The sequence below is a fragment of the Neophocaena asiaeorientalis genome, unplaced genomic scaffold (assembly GCF_003031525.2).
Source record: "Neophocaena asiaeorientalis asiaeorientalis breed wild unplaced genomic scaffold, Neophocaena_asiaeorientalis_V1.1 scaffold51, whole genome shotgun sequence".
Lineage (NCBI taxonomy): Eukaryota > Metazoa > Chordata > Mammalia > Artiodactyla > Phocoenidae > Neophocaena > Neophocaena asiaeorientalis.
Window position 1 is genome coordinate 1,137,751 of NW_020173335.1, and position 18,470 is coordinate 1,156,220.

General features: G+C 40.2%; 1 protein-coding gene across 3 annotated transcripts in view; it reads left to right on the plus strand.

Annotated features, from left to right (window-relative positions):
• Window positions 1–261: 261 nt before the first annotated feature.
• The window catches only part of TESK2 (testis associated actin remodelling kinase 2), a 127,811-nt gene continuing 109,602 nt past the window's right edge, over window positions 262–18,470 (plus strand). For all 3 annotated transcript variants that reach the window (XM_024746097.1, XM_024746099.1, XM_024746098.1), the window contains exon 1: window positions 262–574. The gene's annotated coding sequence lies outside the window, so the exon portion shown is untranslated. The remainder of the gene's footprint in view (window positions 575–18,470) is intronic.

Consider the following 18,470-nt stretch of genomic DNA (forward strand, 5'->3'; position numbering starts at 1 on the left):
TCTGTTTTTACTTCTACTTCCTTCCTATTGGTTCCCTTCGTCCTCCGGAGTTGGCGCTTTGGGCTGATGATTGGCTTTTATGAACGCCCATTGTGTCCACCCTCATACCACGTGGCATTCCTAGTGCTAATTGGGCAATTCCACTAGCTCGTTTTTCCAGTATTAACGATTGATTGGCTGCTCTGAGGGAGGGCTTGAGGAGAGGGGCGTGACCGTTGAAACCCCGCCCCTAGCTTCCCCGCCCGCCTGGGCAGGAGTTTCAGTCGCTCGCGACCGGGCAGCCCGGGGCTCTTCCAGCTGCGCTCTTTGGCTCGCCGGCCGGATCATTCTCCTGGCCTCGCCGAACAGGCGGGGGGAGCGGCCCCGGCTGCGGGGTCATGGCAGTAGCCTCCTCGTCCTCCGCCGCCGCTGGCCCAGCCGAGTCGCCGGCTTCTGCGCGAGGGAGCCCTACCGCCTCCGCAGGCTAAGAGCCGCTGCCGCCTCCGAGCTGTGAGGGCTACTATGCTCCCTCTTTGCCTCCGCCTCCCCCTCCCGCCCGCGCAGGCACCCCTCTGGCTGCTCAGTCCCGCCTCAGGTAACGCCAAGAGAGCGCGTGGGGCACTAACCCAGGGCACCCCGGCCCGCGTGCGCGGCTGCCGCCCGCCTGGGCTTAGGAGCTTTGGTGCTCCGGTCTTTTAGCACTGGCAAGACTCCTTCGCTTCCCGGAGCCTCCTCTCAGCGGCTGGGGACACTCGTCGACCCCTTCCCCTACTCTTTTCACTTCCCTCAGGGTCCCGGGACGGCTTCTTACCCCTGCCCCGCGCCTTCTCCCTCCCCACCTTAGAGGCCCGGAACCCGTAGAAGTTCCTTCGTATCTGGGACTTGGTCCCCGACTCCTTCAGGCTCTTTCCCCACTTCAGAGACTCAGGACTTCTTCATTTCCTCGGAGAACTCCCGTTTCTGAGACCTCCAGCTCCACACTGTCAGCTCGCTCAGAGATCTGGACTCCCTTACTTTTCTCAAACGTAACACCCTCGAAAACACCCACTTCTACCCTCGAAAGATACTTCCCTCCCCTCAGACACTACTGACTCCTTTTTTTCACTCCTCCCCTGTCATCCCTCCTCTCCGCATCTTTCCTTTTCCCTCCTCTGCCTTTTACCCTTAACTTTGAACACTCTGGACTAAGCCAGTATTCAGATTTAGCTAGAAGTGAAACCGGGTTTGTCGAATTTAAAAACCTTTCAATGTATCCCTCTGAAAAAAACTTTGCTAAATAATTTGGACTTTATTCTGTAGGTATGGGGAGCCATTGAAGCTTTTAAGCAGGAGTTTGGTATGGTTGATTATCTCTGGTGAAAATATGGAGGAAGAATTCAAAGTGAAGAGCGTGGAGGCAGAAAGCCTAGGTAGGCAGGAAAGTAGTGTGCTAATCCAGGTCAGAGGGGAATAGTGGTAGGAAAATGAAGAGAATGGCATGCAGTTCCATGAGGTTTCAAAATAGAGTTGACTGTATGATTCCATTTATACGAAATGTCCAGAGTAGGCAAAACTATAGAAACAGAATGTAGATTAGTGATTGCCTATGGCTGGAGTTGGGGGTACACACATGCAACAAGACCTAGGAGTAGGGTCATGGGGTATATACACTTTAACTTCATAAGATATCAGATTGTTTTCCAAAGTGGTTGCAGCAATTTACACTCCTATAGCAGAGTATGAATGTTATCACTGCTTCATATTCTTATTAGTATTTGGTAGTATCTGACATTTAAATTTCTACCAATTTAGGGGGTATAAAAAGGTACTGTGGTCTTTATTTGCATTTCCCCAATTATTAATAATGTTGAATATCTTGTGTTACCCAATTTGGTTTCTTCTGTGAATTGCTTGTTAAGTCTCTTGCCCATTTTTCTACTTTGTGGGGTTTTTTCTTACTAAGTTCTAAAAGTTTTTTTTTAATACACTTTGAGTACAATTAGTTACAAAAATTCTCTTCTGATCTGTAACTTGTATTTTCACTTTTGTCTTTTAATAAATAGTTTATTTATTAATAACTATAATAAATTAAAACTATAATAGTTTATTCATATTTATTATGAAAAAAATAGAGTTGAGAGAATTAGTGGGGGATTTCTAACTTGGCTGATGGGATGGATTGATAGTGTTAATTGAAATAGGGAACATAAAGAAGCAATTTTGAGAGGAGGTAATGTGGTTTTGGACAAGTTTAGTTTGAGATGTTTTTCAGGTATCATTGTGGGTAGATGGAAATTTGGGTCTGAAAACTGGGAGAAAGTTTGGAACTGAATACATATATCTGAGGGTCAACAAAGAGTATATGGGGGATGTTTGAAGCCTTAGTATGGGATGGTAACACTGAAAGAAGAGAAGAAAAGGGCTGTGGACCAGAAGGAATATCATTGTTTGAAGGGTAATAGACGCTGAGAAAGAGAGGTTAAAACAGTGGGACAAGAATTAGAACAGAATGGCATTATGATAGAAGCCAAAGGAAGAAAGGGTTTCAAGAAGGGAGAGGGCGACCATCAGTGTATGATGTGGTGTATGACCAGTAGAATGAGAATTAGGAAGAAACCACTGAATTTAGTAATTAGGAGATCACTTGCTTTCTTTGAAAGACACTTTAGATAGCGTGATGCTGGGAATGATGGCAGTAGTCAGATCGTGATGGATTGAGGAGCAAATGTGAGACAGTAAAATTACTCTTTCAACAACTGTGGTTGTGAAGGAGAGCTGATAGTAGTGAAACACCTTTGTTGAGGTTATGCTATATGCCAGGTATCATAAAGATGCGTTATGGATCACAACAGCCTTGTTTATTTATCAGTATCCCTCTTTTGCAGTTGGGAAGGCTATAGGCAAGAATTTGAAAAAGTCTGTCTAGCTCTGAAACCTGTGTTCTTTCCACTATGGCACATGTGTGTTTTTCTTTTTAGTATGGTAGGTTGAGGGGAAATTTTATTTAGGAGATACGTTGGGCATTTCATTCTTTGACACCAAAAGGATAGACATCGAGATGGATAATGATGTGGTAGGAGGGAAGGAAGGTGAGAGAGTTTAAAAGATGGTTTTATTTTGTTGGTGTGATAAGTTATCTGTGGAGACGTCAGTTATCTTTGGAGACTGAAGGAACTATGGCGAGTTTCTGGCTTGAGTATTATGGCCATGGAAATATTCAATGGAAAATTAAAGAGGAATGGATTAAGGATTCTTCTTTTAATTAATTTTTATTTTTGGCTGCGTTGGGTCTTCGTTGCTGCACGTGGGCTTTCTCTAGTTGTGGCGAGTGGCAACTACTCTTCATTCAGTGTGCAGGCTTCTCATTGCGGTGGCTTTTCGTTGCGGAGCACAGGCTCTAGGCGTGCGGGCTCAGTAGTTGTGGCTCGCAGGCTCAGTAGTTGTGGTGCACAGGCTTAGTTGCTCTGTGGCGTGTGGGATCTTCCCGGACCAGGACTCGAACCTGTGTCCCCTGCATTGGCAGGCGTATTCTTAACCACTGCGCCACCAGGGAGGGAAGTCCCTGGATAAAGGATTAAATAAAAAAGATTGCTGACACATTTAAGCCAAGTTAAAGTTAGAAATATATATTTGTAGTGGGGCCCAGGAGCATGCATTTTCCCTTCCAGCAGCCTAAGAGGAAGAAGGCAAAAAAGATGATTGGGTTGATCCAGAATTGGAATTTACAAGAAAGAAAGGTAAAATGGAGAGTAATTTTACATTGCTAGTGATAGTGTGGGAGGTATGATGGTATGATGCACTTTGAACGTCAGAGCTGGGGCTGTGAGAAATAAAACCTTCTTTGGGGCTGGTGTACTTGGAAAATAAGGAGACAATCAGAAATGTGGTTGAAGACTAGGTTTTGTAAGAAAAACAGAATGAGAAAGCTGAGAGTTCAGTATAAATATAGTTTCAAGGTAAAATAAAAAACAGTGTAGGGACTTCCCTGGTGGCGCAGTGGTTAAGAATCCACCCACCAATGCAGGGGACACGGCTTCAAGCCCTGGTCTGGGAATATCCCACATGCCGCGGAGCAACTAAGTCTGTGTGCCACAACTACTGAGCCTGCACTCTAGAGCCCGTGAGCCACAACTACCGAAGCCAGCGTGCCTAGAGCCCATGCTCCGCAACACGAGAAACCACCACAATAAGACTGCGCACCACAGTGGACTAGCCCCCACTCGCTGCAACTATAGAAAGCCCATGTACAGCAACAAAGACCCAACGCAGCCAAAATAAATGAATAAATGAATGAACGAATGAATAAATAAGTAAATAAATAAACTTAAAAAAAAAAAAAAACCAGAGTGTAACTGTCTCAGTGCTGTTGAAGGGGAATAGACGTATAGATTATTGAAGTAGTGGGAGGTTAAGGGACTATAAAGGGTATTGATATGTCATCAGTATAGATGTCATAGTTGCCCACTATGAAGCGGGAAATGGAACAGAGAAGATATTGTGTCCTATATGTGGGGCTGCTCAGAACTAAGGGACCCAGAATTGAGTTGGACGTTCCTTGGCACTTGTTCAAAAGCAGTACTAGGTGGTACAGATATTTGTGTGTGAATTAATGTCGAGATCCTCAAATACTTGATGCCCTGGATGTATGATGTATTATTCTCTCAAACAGATGTCTGTTTGGGATGGTCTGAAACACAGATCTTTTGTGATTTGGAATATGATAGGCCTGTTTAGCTCTGTTTAAGAGTGTACGTGCTGAGAAGCTAGACTAGGGACTCTCCAACCCAGTATCCCCAATGACATTTTGTACTTACGTTATTTGTAAAAAGTAAATTACACATTTACATATTTACATGTACTCATTCCCTGGCTTATTTAGAGTAGAAAGCTGACTTGCTGTAATGACTTTTTTCTTTATGTGAAAGTGTTTATAAATACAATCTTTGTGTCGTACATTTCATCTTTTCTGCAAAATGAATGTTGTGTTGGAATTTGAAATCTATGATAAGGGCTTTTATGAGAATTTTGTCTCCTTCTGGTAAATGAAGCCCAAGTATTACATTGTATAGTGTGGGTGATGGTGAATGTTTTGGGCCAACAATGAGTATTATACTGTTTTCCAAGTCATCATATGCAGATGACTTCAATGTAGTCTCACTGGTGTTATTTCTGCTGAGCACTCGGAGTGGTTGTTTCAGAGAAAGGCTTACTTGTGATAATTTTTAAATCTTACATTCCTGAAAATTTCAGAAAGGCAGTGTGATATAAGGAAAAAAGTGGAAGTCCTGTCATCAAGCCTGTTATGATTAGCTATATGATTGTAGGCAAATTTTTTATCCTCTGAGCGTTAGGTTTTTTTTAATTTAATTTTTGAATAGGTAATACATTCAGATGGTTAAATAAATAGTTGAATATTTATATATTTTATATAAACAGTGGAAGTCTCACTCCTATGCCTATTCCTCATCCACGCAGTTTCATGTCCCTTGCCCAACCACTTTTACTGGTTTCTTTACACTCTTTTAGACTTTCTTTAGGCAAACGCTTACAATTATGAATGTATTTTTCCTACTTTTCATGCAAAAGTTAGTCCACAGTCCCCACTGTTTTGCACCTTCAACCCATTACCCCCCAAATTTTTTTTCACTTAATGTATCTTGGAGATCTTTCCAGATCAGTACATAGAGAGTTTCTGCTTTTTTTCAAAAAATCTGCATGGTATTTCATTGAATGGGTGTATCATAATTTAACTAGTTCCTTATTGTTGTACATGTGTGTTGCTTCTACTCTTTTGATATTATAAGCAATTCTGTAATGGAGACCCTTGAACATGTGTCATTTTACATGTGTAAAAGGATATTTGTGGGATCACTTTATAGAAAGTGGGATTTCTAAGTCAAAGGATATATGCATTTATAACTGTGAAATATGTTGCCAAATTGCTTCCCTTTGGGGTTGCTCCAAAATGTGCATTGCCTGTTCACTCACCAACATTAGCTGTATCATAGCTAATACTTACATGGTACTTACTGTGTACCAGATACTGTTCTAAGTGCTTTATATACATTACTTCATTTTATCTTAATAACATCCTTTGAGGTAGGTACTGTTATTATCTCCATTTTTCAGATTAATAACTTGAGGAATAGAGACTTTAAGTGATTTGCCCAAATCATACAGTTATTGTGGCAGAAATTCAAACCAAGTATTCTGGCTTCAGGATTGGTGTTACTAAGATTATGTTTTACTGTTATCAAACTTGAATTTTTGCCAATCTGATAGAGAAAAATGATACCTCAGAGTAGTTTTAAGTTTTAAAATATTACGTTAAGGTTAAGGATCTTTTTATATTGTTTGATCACTCATGTTTCCTTTTCTGTAAACTACGTGTTTAAATTCTTTACCTGTTTTTCTTTTGAGTCATAGGCCTCTTTCCTATTAATTTCTAAGTTTCTCTCTCTTTTTATATATGATATAAATATGTATTTATATTTATTTATGTATTGATATATGTGTATTTATGTATATATATCACGTATACATGTAATAAGATAAATTTTTTTGTCTGGGGTATGTATTGCAAATATTTTCCCATTTTGACATTTGTCTTCTGACTTCTTTTATTCCCATGCAGAACTTTTAGATTTTTATGTAGACAGACTTATCAATCTTGTCTTCTATGGCTTTTGGATTTTGAGTCGTAGTTAGAAAGACCTTCTTCATCTCAATCATTAGTTTTTTAATCTATCCAGTGGGAACAAGAAAATAGAATTATTGTGAAGGTCAAAGTACTTTGTGAACTGTAAACTGTAAATCATTATACAGATGAAATATGGTGTTACTTATTAATTTGTCTTCTGAACAAATTGTATAGAGGTTGTCATCTCTTCTCCTGCATTAAATGGAATAGGATGACAAATTTTTGTTTTCTGCAGTGTGGGAAACTAGGGTGGTATTGATCTTGTGGTCAGTGTTTTTCTTGGACAATTTGCATGGGATCTTTTTCAAAAGTAGGCACAGTGGAAATCCTGAAGTATTTTTGCATACTTTAGTCTTTGTTGTTCTTTGTATTAGGTATAATTGGAATCTGACTAAAAGTTCTCAAAACTTGTTTTGCTTTCACATTAGCTATGGTTGACAAATTTGCACATTATTTACTTTGTGTATTGTATTCTTACTGATTGGTAGGAATTTGTAATTTGGGAGGACCCCTCCCTTTTGTGTGTGTGTGTGTGTGTGTAAGATTATAAAATTAATGCATGTTCATTAAGGAGGAATTGGGGAATAGAGATGATTTTCAGTTATTCAGATCTCCCCAAGATTCAAAGAGTTAATAGCCAATGTTAACATTTTGGACTCTCAGGATTCTTTTTGTGTATGTGTTTGCATTGTCATTACCAACTCCCAGGGTCTGGCATAGTGCCTGGCCCTTAGTAGGTGCTAAATAAATATTTGTTGACTGAGTGAATAAAAGAATGAATATGTTTTTACATAGGAAGTACAGAATCTCAATGTCTTACTTATTTTCATTTTTTTATCCACTGTAGATTTTGATTCATATAGTAGTATTAAAATTTGTGTGCCAGGGAGGTAAGTTCAAGTCTAACCCTCACAGAGCTCAGAGTCCAATGAAAGAGACAGATAAGCAACAATTAAAATACTGTGTGATAACTATAATAACAGAGCTTTGTGGAAGGCATTATCAAAGCACAGAAAAAAGAGATTGAGGGGTCAGAGAACACTTCCCATATCAGATGATCACTGGAGAGCCATGTAGAAGAGGTCAAGAAGAACATGCCAGGGAGAAGGAATATTCCTTCTAGGTATTGAAGTGTGAGCAGGACTCTACAAGTAGTTCTCTATGTTTGGAGCAGATTGTGTCTGTGGGTAGACGAATAGAGATAGATGAGGCCGGAGATGTGGGCAGGGGCCAGATAAGAAAGAGCCTTTGTATCACACATGAAAAGTTCTCAAAAGTTTACTTATTTTGGAGAATAGATTGGGAGAGGTGTGAGAGTGAAGATAGGAAGACCAAGAAGATGTTAACTGAGCACAACAGCTGGAATGAGATGAACATCACTTAAGCCAAGCTAGGAGGGGAAAGCTACACTTGAAAGGAGGGTTAAGTCTGGGGGCTAATGATTAGGCCAGTTTTAGTAGAGCAAAGTCTTTGAATGCCAAGCTAAGGAATTTTATATGCAACAAATGTCATTGAATTTTTTTTTTTTTTTTTTTTTTTTTTTTTGCGGTACGCGGGCCTCTCACTGTTGTGGCCTCCCCCGTTGTGGAGCACAGGCTTCGGACGCACAGGCTCAGCGGCCATGGCTCACGGGCCCAGCCGCTCCGCGGCACGTGGGATCTTCCCGGACCGGGGCACGAACCCGTGTCCCCTGCATCGGCAGGCAGACTCTCAGCCACTGCGCCACCAGGGAAGCCCGAATTTTTTTTTTTAATTTAAAAATTTTTAGTTTTGATTGCGTTGGGCCTTCGTTGCTGCATGTGGGCTTTCTCTAGTTGTGGCAAGCGGGGCCGACTGTTCGTTGCGGTGTGCGGGCTTCTCGTGGTGGCTTCTCTTGTTGCAGAGCACAGGCTCCAGGCGCACGGGCTTCAGTAGTTGTGGCACACGGGCTCAGTAGTTGTGGTGCACGGGCTTAGTTGCTCCGCAGCATGTGGGATATCCCCAGATCAGGGATCGAACCCGTGTCTCCTGCATTGGCAGGCGGATTCTTAATCACTGTGCCACCAGGGAAGCTGCCATTAAACTGTCATGTGTGTTATGTGAACTGTTACAGGTTGCAGTTTGCTTCCTTCCCACTAGTCTGAAATGATGTTGAAATCTTTCATGCTTATGAAATAGTAGAGATATTATCAAAGACAATTGTATTTAAACAGAAGTGAAATTTCAGACTGGAATATAACCCGTTATTTGAAAAGTATATATGTGTATATATATTAAAGAACTATGAAAATAGGCATTGTTTGAAAATACCTTTTATAATAGTCATGTACTCTTTCCTTTGGATTCTTAAGACCAGATAACCCTCTGGCATGGTAAGGCTCTGGTCTTGTTGAAGCTTTACAAGTATAAGGAAATCACATTAAAAGTCCTCTTAAAGCTCCATAGTTACATTACAGAATACATTTTTAACTGGAATTAGAATTTTTTTCCTGAATTTAAATCAGAAAGAAAATATTTTAAGGAAGCAAACCCCTTTCAGAAAAAAGAAATGCCAGGGAGTATGCTGTAGTTAATATGAATTTGGTCGAATTACTACAGGTCAGCTTTTATATTTGTATTTCTGTATATTAATAATTAAATGCTTTAAGAGACTCATTTTCATTATACATTGATTGTGAAATTATGTTCAGTTTGCTATATTTATTGTCAATATAACATTACAGAAAGTTTAGAATAAGAGTAAAGAATAAGTCATACATTTTCTACCCAAAATAACATTATCACTTTGGTATAATTCCTTTATTTTTTCCAGTGCATACTTTTATATAATTATAATAATTGATTATTCAATTTTTATATTTTTGCCCCTCCCTCTTCGCACTTAACATATAAATTTCATCTCATGTAGTCTAAGCTATTGTAGTGGGAGGGATGAAACGGTGATTTTTAGTTGTTCTAAGCTTTTTTTTTTTTTGTGGTACGTGGGCGTCTCACTGCTGTGGCCGCTCCCGTTGAGGAGCACAGGCTCTGGAGGCGCAGGCCCAGCGGCCATAGCTCACGGCCCAGCTGCTCCATGGCATGTGGGATCTTCCCCGACCGGGGCACGAACCCGTGTCCCCTGCATCGGCAGGCAGACTCTCAACCACTGTGCCACCAGGGAAGCCCTGTTCTAAGCTTTTAATCTTCATTTTTTAAGCAAAAGTAATGCAAGATCATTATAAAAAAACTGAACAAAAACGTATTCCATACAAAAATGAGTCTTGGGACTTCCCTGGTGGCACAGTGGTTAAGAATCCACCTGCCAATGCAGGGGACATGGGTTTGAGCCCTGGTGCGGAAAGATTCCACATGCTGGGGAACAACTAAGCCCATGCACCACAACTACTGAGCCTGTGCACCACAACTACTGTGTCCACATGCCACAACTACTGAAGCCCGCGTGCCTAGAGCCTGTGCTCCACAACAAGAGAAGCCACTGCAATGAGAAGCCCATGTACAGCAAGGAAGAGTAGACCCTGCTTGCCGCAACTAGAGAAAACCCGCATGCAGCAATGAAGACCCAACACAGCCAAAAATAAATTAAAAAAAAAAGTCTTTCTTATAATCACCTCTTCCACCAAGATAAAGTTTAATATATGCATTCCTTTAAATTGTTTTTTTAGATATATACTAATGTTTACTATTATATTAAAAAATAAAAATACGATTGCACTATACATTCTATTTTGCCAACAGTGACACTGTCAAGTGACAATACCAATATTTTGGTATTGTCACTTGACAGTGAAACTTTGACATCTCTCCATGTTAGTATATATAGAATTTACCTCATTCTTTTTTTTTTTTTTTTTTTTTTTTTTTTTTTGGGGGGGGCCCCCCCCCTTTTTGGTAGTGTCCCCTGCATCGGCAGGCGGACTCTTAACCACTGCGCCACCAGGGAAGCCCTACCTCATTCTTTTAATGACTATATAATACATTATTTGGATGTACTCCAGTTTATTTAACCTACCCTATTGATGGACATTTGGATTGTCTCCAGTTTTTTTCTGTTACTGACAACATGTAAGTTAATACATTCTTGTACATTTATCTTATGTCTGCTTATAGTAACTCATTTTGTTTGTTTGTTTTTGTTTTTGTTTTTTTTGCGGTACGCGGTCCTCTCACTGTTGTGGCCTGTCCTATTGCGGAGCACAGGCTCCGGACTCGCAGGCTCAGCGGCCATGGCTCACGGGCCCAGCCGCTCCGATCTTCCCGGACCGGGGCACGAACCCGTGTCCCCTGCATCGGCAGGCGGACTCTCAACCACTGTGCCACCAGGAAAGCCCAGTAACTCACTTTTAATGGCTATAAAATATTCCCTTTAGTGGAAATAATACACTTGAGAGAGAAATAAGGTTGAAAAATATTTTTTGGTGAATATTTTTTGACAATACTTCATGTTATTAATTTTGTTTTGCCTTTTATCAGATTCCTCCTTTGGCCTTTGTAATGTAAACTATAGCAGAGCCTGCCCTAACCCCAGGAATCTAACTTCCTTTTTCTCTTGATTGCTTTCTTTGCCAGCCTCTGAAATAGACTTCTAACCACTTTATCAGAAGAGGTGAGTTGCCTATTTGACCTAAGTGGTCTTCTTAAAATCAAATAGGAAAATTTATCAAAATAAAGATTAACCTGGAAATTTATTTATCTATTTATTTTATTTATTTATTTTTGGCTGCATTGGGTCTTCGTTGCTGTGCGCGGGCTTTCTCTAGTTGTGGCGAGTGGGGGCTACTCTTCGTTGAGGTGTGTGGGCTTCTCATTGCGGTGGCTTCTCTTGCTGTGGAGTGCAGGCTCTAGGCACGCGGGCTTCAGTACTTGCGGCTCGCGGGCTCTAGAGTGCAGGCTCAGTAGTTGTGGCCCATGTGCTTTGTTGTTCCGCGGCATGTGGGATCTTCCCGGACCAGGGATTGAACCCGTGTCCCCTGCCTTGGCAGGTGGATTCTTAACCACTGGACCACTAGGGAAGTCCTATCCTGGAAATTCATAATCCTCTTAGTACTTTAGCATCTCAGCTTATTTGAATGGATCTAATATCAATCGGTTGATCTTGTGTCAAGTTTCATGTTCCAGCATAAAAAGTTTTAGATACATTTAGTGTACTTAGAAGATCAGAAACTATGTTTTTTATATCCAGATTATGGGAAATAATAATCCTACTCAATTCTGTCCTAGTTAGACCATATATGTAATATTGTGTACTTTTTTTGCTATTGTGTTTTAGAGGAGCTTTGACAGTTTGGAGGGCAATTAAGGCTAAACTTTAAAGAAGATAACCAGGGAGCTCTTGATGCCATGTTTCATGGGAAACTTGAAAGACTTGTGTATATGTGCCCTGGAGAAAACTTGGTAACTGAAAATGTATCATAAAGAAGAAAACCAGACTTAATTTGTTGTATACTTGCAGCATCCAGAACTAGGATTAAGGTTGGGCTGGGGAAGAGAGAGGAAAGGGAACTCATTTTTACTGAATGCTTACTGTGTGTTATGCACCCTGCCTTTTGCTTCATTTATGCATTTTTATCCTTTAATTCCTTAGTGTGTTGTCATTAATTCTCATTATAATTCAGTGAGATATAGTTAATATTTACCTCTATTTTATAAATGAGGGGGAGAAGTTAAGTAACATGCCCAAGATGATTCAGCTACTTAGCTGGAATCAGAATTTTTTAAACTTGTCTTGTTTAATTTATTTTGGTCACATACATATGTTTTAAATAATATGTAACAGTGTTATTTTAGAAAATTTTTTTTCTGCTCTCATTTCATGAAGTTTTATGTCTTTTTTTTTTTTTTTTTTAAGTTTTATGTCTTTACATGCTTTTTCAGTCTCAGTATCTTTGCCATCACTAGATCTTTTCTGAATTATCTAACACGGTTTGCCATGGTATATCATCTGCCCTTCCCTCTAAGCTCTTTTATTTTTTTATTCTAGCAAAATTTTTTTTAGTAGATCTTGAGATTTTTAACTTAATTGTGATGCTATTTATTTATTTATGGCTACGTTGGGTCTTCATTGCTGTGCGTGGGCTTTCTCTAGTTGTCACAAGTGGGGGCTACTCTTCGTTGCAGTGAACGGGCTTGTCATTGCTGTGGCTTCTCTTGTTGCGGAGCATGGGCTCTGGGCGTGCGGGCTTCAGTAGGTGTGGAACGAGGGCTTCAGTAGTTGTGGCACTTGAGCTCCAGGAGTTGTGGCTCACGGTCTCTAGAGTGCAGGCTCAGTATTTGTGGTGCACGGGCTTAGTTGCTCTGCGGCATGTGGGATCTTCCTGGAGCAGGGATCGAACCCGTGTCCCCTGCATTGGTAGGCGGATTCTTAACCACTGCGCCACCAGGGAAGCCCTGGATTTTTTTATTTTTTTAACATCTTTATTGGAGTTATAATTGCTTTACAATAGTGTGTTAGTTTCTGCTTTATAGCAAAGTGAATCAGCTATACATATAAATATATCCCCATATCTCTTCCCTCTTGCGTCTCCCTCCCTTCCACCCTCCCTATCCCACCCCTGTACGTGGTCACAAAGCCCCAAGCTGATCTCCCTATGCTATGTGGCTGCTTCCCACTAGCTATCGGTTTTACATTTGGTAGTGTATATATGTCCATGCCACTCTCTCACTTTGTCCCAGCTTACCCTTCCCCCTCCCCGTGTCCTCAAGTCCATTCTCCAGTAGGTCCGCATCTTTATTCCTGTCCTGCCCCTAGGTTTTTCATGACCATTGTTTTTTTTTTTTTTTTAGATTCCATATATATATGTTAGCATATGGTATTTGATTTTCTCTTTCTGACTTACTTCACTCTGTATGACAGATTCTAGGTCCATCCACCTCACTACAAATAACTCAATTTTGTTTCTTTTTATGGCTGAGTAATATTCCATTGTATATATGTGCCACATCAGATTCTTTTTTTTAATTGACAAATAGTTTATCATCTTTTGTTTCTGAAGCCTTTTTTGTTATTATTATGAGAAAAATGTAACAAACACCCATTTACCCATATAAGAATTGTATTTAACAATTAACATTTTGTAAGATTTACTACATCTTTTTTTTCTGATATATTTTAACACAAGTATAGACATGATATTTCACTTCTATTTCTGTGTGCATCTCCAAAAGTAAGTCTTATACAATCTTAATATCATTATCACACTTAAATTAATAGAACTTTCTTTTATCAGCTAATAGTATTTCTTATTAAAATTTGCCCAGCTCTCTTCTATAACTAGTTTGTTCAAATCAAGATCCAATAAAGTCTCATTATTGTATTTAGTTGTTAAACTTCTTAATTCTCCTTCAGAGTCAGAATTTGAATATAGTACTGTGCTTTCTCTATGCTTTCTTTTCCTTGTAAAGAAAAAGCTTTGTAACGATCTGAACTTTTCAATAATAGAACAGGCATGGAGGAATTAGTGAGCTCTTTGTTAGTGGTTTATTTCAGTAGGCTGAGTTAACTCTGGCCTCTGTAGTGTCCAATCCAGTGGACACTTTTCTTCATATTATTTGACTGATTTGTGACATCTGATATGTTTGTCGTTACCACCTTTTTATTTTAAAAAAAATTTTATTTATTATTGGCTGCATTTGATCTTAGTTGGTGTGTGCAGGCTTTTCTCTAGTTGTGGTGAGTGGGGGGCTACTCTTTGTTGTGGTGCACGGGCTTCCAATTGCGGTGGCTTCTCTTGTTGCAGAGCACGGGCTCTAGGCACACGGGCTTCAGTAGCCATGGCTTGCCGGCTCTAGAGTGCAGGCTTAGTAGTTGTGGCTCATGGGCTTCGTTGCTCCGTGGCATGTGGGATCTTCCTGGACCAGGGCTTGAACCCGTGTCCCCTGCATTGGCAGGTGGTTCCTTAACCACTGTGCCACCAGGGAAGCCCTATCGTTCCCACCTTTGACCTGTGTGACTTACTTCCTCTTGGTTTTATTCTTACCTCTGTTGTTTCTTTTTGTCCTGTATATGTTGATGTTCCCTTGGCCTCTTTTTAAAAATAATAAATAAATAAATAAATAATTTGGCTGCATTGTGTCTTCGTTGCTGCATGCAGGCTTTCTCCAGTTGCGGCATGTGGGCCTTAGGGAGCACAGGCTTCAGTAGTTGAGGCACATGGGCTCAGTAGTTGAGGCATGTGGGCTCTAGGGCTCACAGGCTTCAGTACTTGTGGCACATGAGCTCAGTAGTTGTGGCCCATGGACTCTAGAGCACAGGCTCAGTAGTTGTGGCACATGAGCTTAGTTACTCTGCAGTGTGTGGGATCTTCCTGGACCAGGGTTCGGACCTGTGTCCCCTGCATTGGCAGGTGGATTCTTAACCACTGCACCACCAGGGAAGTCTGCATGTATCTTTCTGAATTAGAGTTTTGTCTGCATATATGCCAAGGAGTGGGATTGCTGGATCATATGGCAACTCTATTTTTAGTTTTTAAAGCAACCTCCATACTGTTTTCCACAGTGGCTGCACCAATTTGCCTTCCCATCAACAGTGTAGGAGGGTTCCCTTTTATCCACACCCTCTTCATCACTTATTATTTGTAGACTTTTTAATCATGGCCATTCTGACCAGTGTTTTGTATTTCTCTAATAGTTCACGGTGTTGAGCACCTTTTCATTTGCCCATTGGCCATCTGTATGTCTTCTTTGGAGAAATGTGTATTTAAGTCTTCTGCCCATTTTTTGATTGGGCTGTTTTTTTTTTTTTGTTATTGAGTTGTATGAACTGTTTGTATATTTTGGAAATTAAGCCCTCATTGATCGCATCGTGTGCAGATATTTTCTCCCAATCTGTAGGTTGTCTTTTCATTTTGTTTATGGTTTCCTTTTGCTGTGCAAAAGCTTGTAAGTTTGATTAAGTCCCATTTGTTTATTTTTACTTTTATTTCTCTTGCCTTGGGAGACTGACCTAAGAAAGTAATGGTATAATTTATGTCAGAGAATGTTTTGCCTATGTTCTCTTCTAGGAGTTTTATGGTGTCATGGCTTATATTTAAGTCTTTAAAGCATTTTGAGTTTATTTTTGTGTATGGTGTGAGAGACTGTTCTAACTTCACTGATTTCTATGCAGCTGTCCAACTTTTCCTAACATCACTTACTGAAGAAACTGTCTTCATTGTATATTCTTGCCTCCTTTGTTGAAGATTAATTGACTGTAGGTGTGTGGGTTTATTTCTGGGCTTTCTATTCTGTTCCGTTAAGCATATGTCTGTTTTTGTGCCAATACCACACTGTTTTGATTACTGTAGCTTTGTACTATTGTCTGAAGTCTGGGAGGGTTTTGCCTCCTGATTTGTTTTTTTCCCTCAGGATTGCTTTGGGAATTCTGGGTCTTTTATGGTTCCATATAAATTTTAGGATTATTTGTTCTAGTTATGTGAAAAATGTCATGAGTAATTGATAGGGATCACATTAAATCTGTAGATTGCTTTCGGTTTTTCCTCACCTTTTAAAATTTTTTTATTTATTCTTTTTACTTTTCAGTTTTTTTGGCTGCACCACGAGGCTTGTGGATCTTAGTTCCCCAACCAGGGATTGATCCTGGGACACGGCAGTGAAAGCCCCGAGTCCTAACCACTGCACTGCCAGGAAATTCCCATTTTGTTCACCTTTTTAAAGTCACTTCTTTGGGACTTCCCTGGTGGTCCAGCAGTTAAGACTCTGTGCTCCCAATGCAGGGGGCCTGGGTTTGATCCCTGGTCAGGGAACTAGATCCTGCATGCTGCAACTAAGCTGCAACTAAAAAAAAAAAAGATCCTGCATGCCACAACTAAGACCCAGCACAGCCAAATAAATAAATATTAAAAAAAGAATACAAACTTGTAATGCCCTATACCTAGTGGGAACCCAATTAACATTTGATTTTTTAACAGAGGGGATTCTTGAATTGGCCAAAAGATTGGACTAGTTAACCTCTAAATGCCTTTTCAACTTTCAACCTAAGTTTCAGTTTTATGTCATGACCTAGGTCCTGGTGGATTGTAGTTACAACAGCATATAATATGCGTATCCAAAAGAGATAATAACAGTTCTAAGAACTGGCTTTTGATCTGTCTGGCACTAATATATGCCATTGTGTATACTCATGGCTAATTAAATAGGGGATGCCACTTTTTATGTTAGATTGCTTTTGGTTTGAATGGAAACTGCAACTCATTATTTCACAGCAGGATGGCAAGTTCAGCAGTGTTGCTTTTATTTTTAATTAGGCAGTCATCCTGAAATGTGTCTGTATTTGCTTTGTTGGTCCATAGAAAGGACAGCAGCTGAGCAGACTGTGATGTAGATTTGCCATGTGGTTGGTCATGATATACAGCTAATGTACTTATCAGTATTCCTGTTCAGGAAAATGGCCAGTTTTCTGGGCTACATCTTACCCGTAATGAATCCTTGTTTCATTTTGAATTAGAGAGGGGATTTTTATGATGATAGAAAGAAGACAAAGTATGATTAGGATATTAGGATATTATGTTTGCATTCTTTTTCTACTCTTTATATCCAGGGTATAAAAGTCCACTGAATTCTCAGAAATCCTTTTTACTCACTTATGGGACTTCATTACCAACTCTGTACACACGATTCCATATTTGGATGGATGTTGAAGATTATGGGTGCTGGCTGACACTTTGCCATATCCTGTTACCTGTTGGTTGATAGCTGTTCAGTGCGTTACAGGATTTTATTTACATCTATGTTGTTGTGAAGTTTCATCTACTTCATTCCTGTGGAATGAAAGTGTAAGAAACAACTAATGCTGTACATTAGAATGGAAAAGAAGGGCTGATTGGGGGTTGGCATATCTTTCCTGTCAGCTTGGCATCCATTCTTTAAATAGTCTGTTTAAACCAATGCTAATTTATTTATTTATTTAGTTTTTGGCTGCGTTGGGTCTTTGTTGCTGTGCGCGGGCCTTCTCTAGTTGCGGCGAGTGGGGGCTACTCTTCGTTGCGGTGTGCGGGCTTCTCATTGCGGTGGCTTCTCTTGTTGAGCACGGGCTCTAGGCGTGCGGGCTTCAGTAGTTGTAGCACGTGGGCCTTGTAGTTGTGGCTCGCGGGCTCTAGGGTGCAGGCTCAGTAGTTGTGGCGCACAGGCTTAGTTTCTCCGCGGCATGTGGGATCTTCCCGGACCAGGGCCTGAACCGGTGTCCCCTGCATTGGCGGATGGATTCTTAACCACTGCGCCACCACGGAAGCCCAATGCTAATTTTTTGATCTATAGAAAGTGATGAAGAGACTAAAGGCTTTTGCTTCAGCGGCTGGTGGAGCTATCATCTGTGTGCTCTTTAGTCTCTGTTGTTAAATTAGGGTGGAGAATAGTAGTAGCTTAGTACCTAGCTAGTAAGCTGTAATTTTTCACAGAAATTTAGCTGTTTTTCTGGAGGAGACATGTCATAGTGGGAAGTATTTGGATTTGGAACTCTTGATTTGAATCCAGAGTCTGTCACTAGTTGTTTGAATTTGTTTGAATTTAATCTCTCAGTGTTTTAATTTCTTTCTCTTTAAATTGGAGATGATAACACCTACCTTGCAGAGTTGTCATAAAGGTTACCTAAAACGCAAAAACATTTGGTAGAATGCATGGCCTATGGTAAGTGGTGGCTACAGTTGTTATTATTTACATAAGCATTTCAGATGGGCGTATGGTCTACTTGGGAGTCCTAAAAGTTTCTTGATTCTCTGGAAAATGATTTGTGGAATTCCTACTTTGAAAAGATAAAATATATAATATTGGTTATAGGATATTTAGTTCACTGACTTTTTTTTTTCTTTTTGAAAGAGAAACTTTTTTTTTTTTTTTTTTTTTT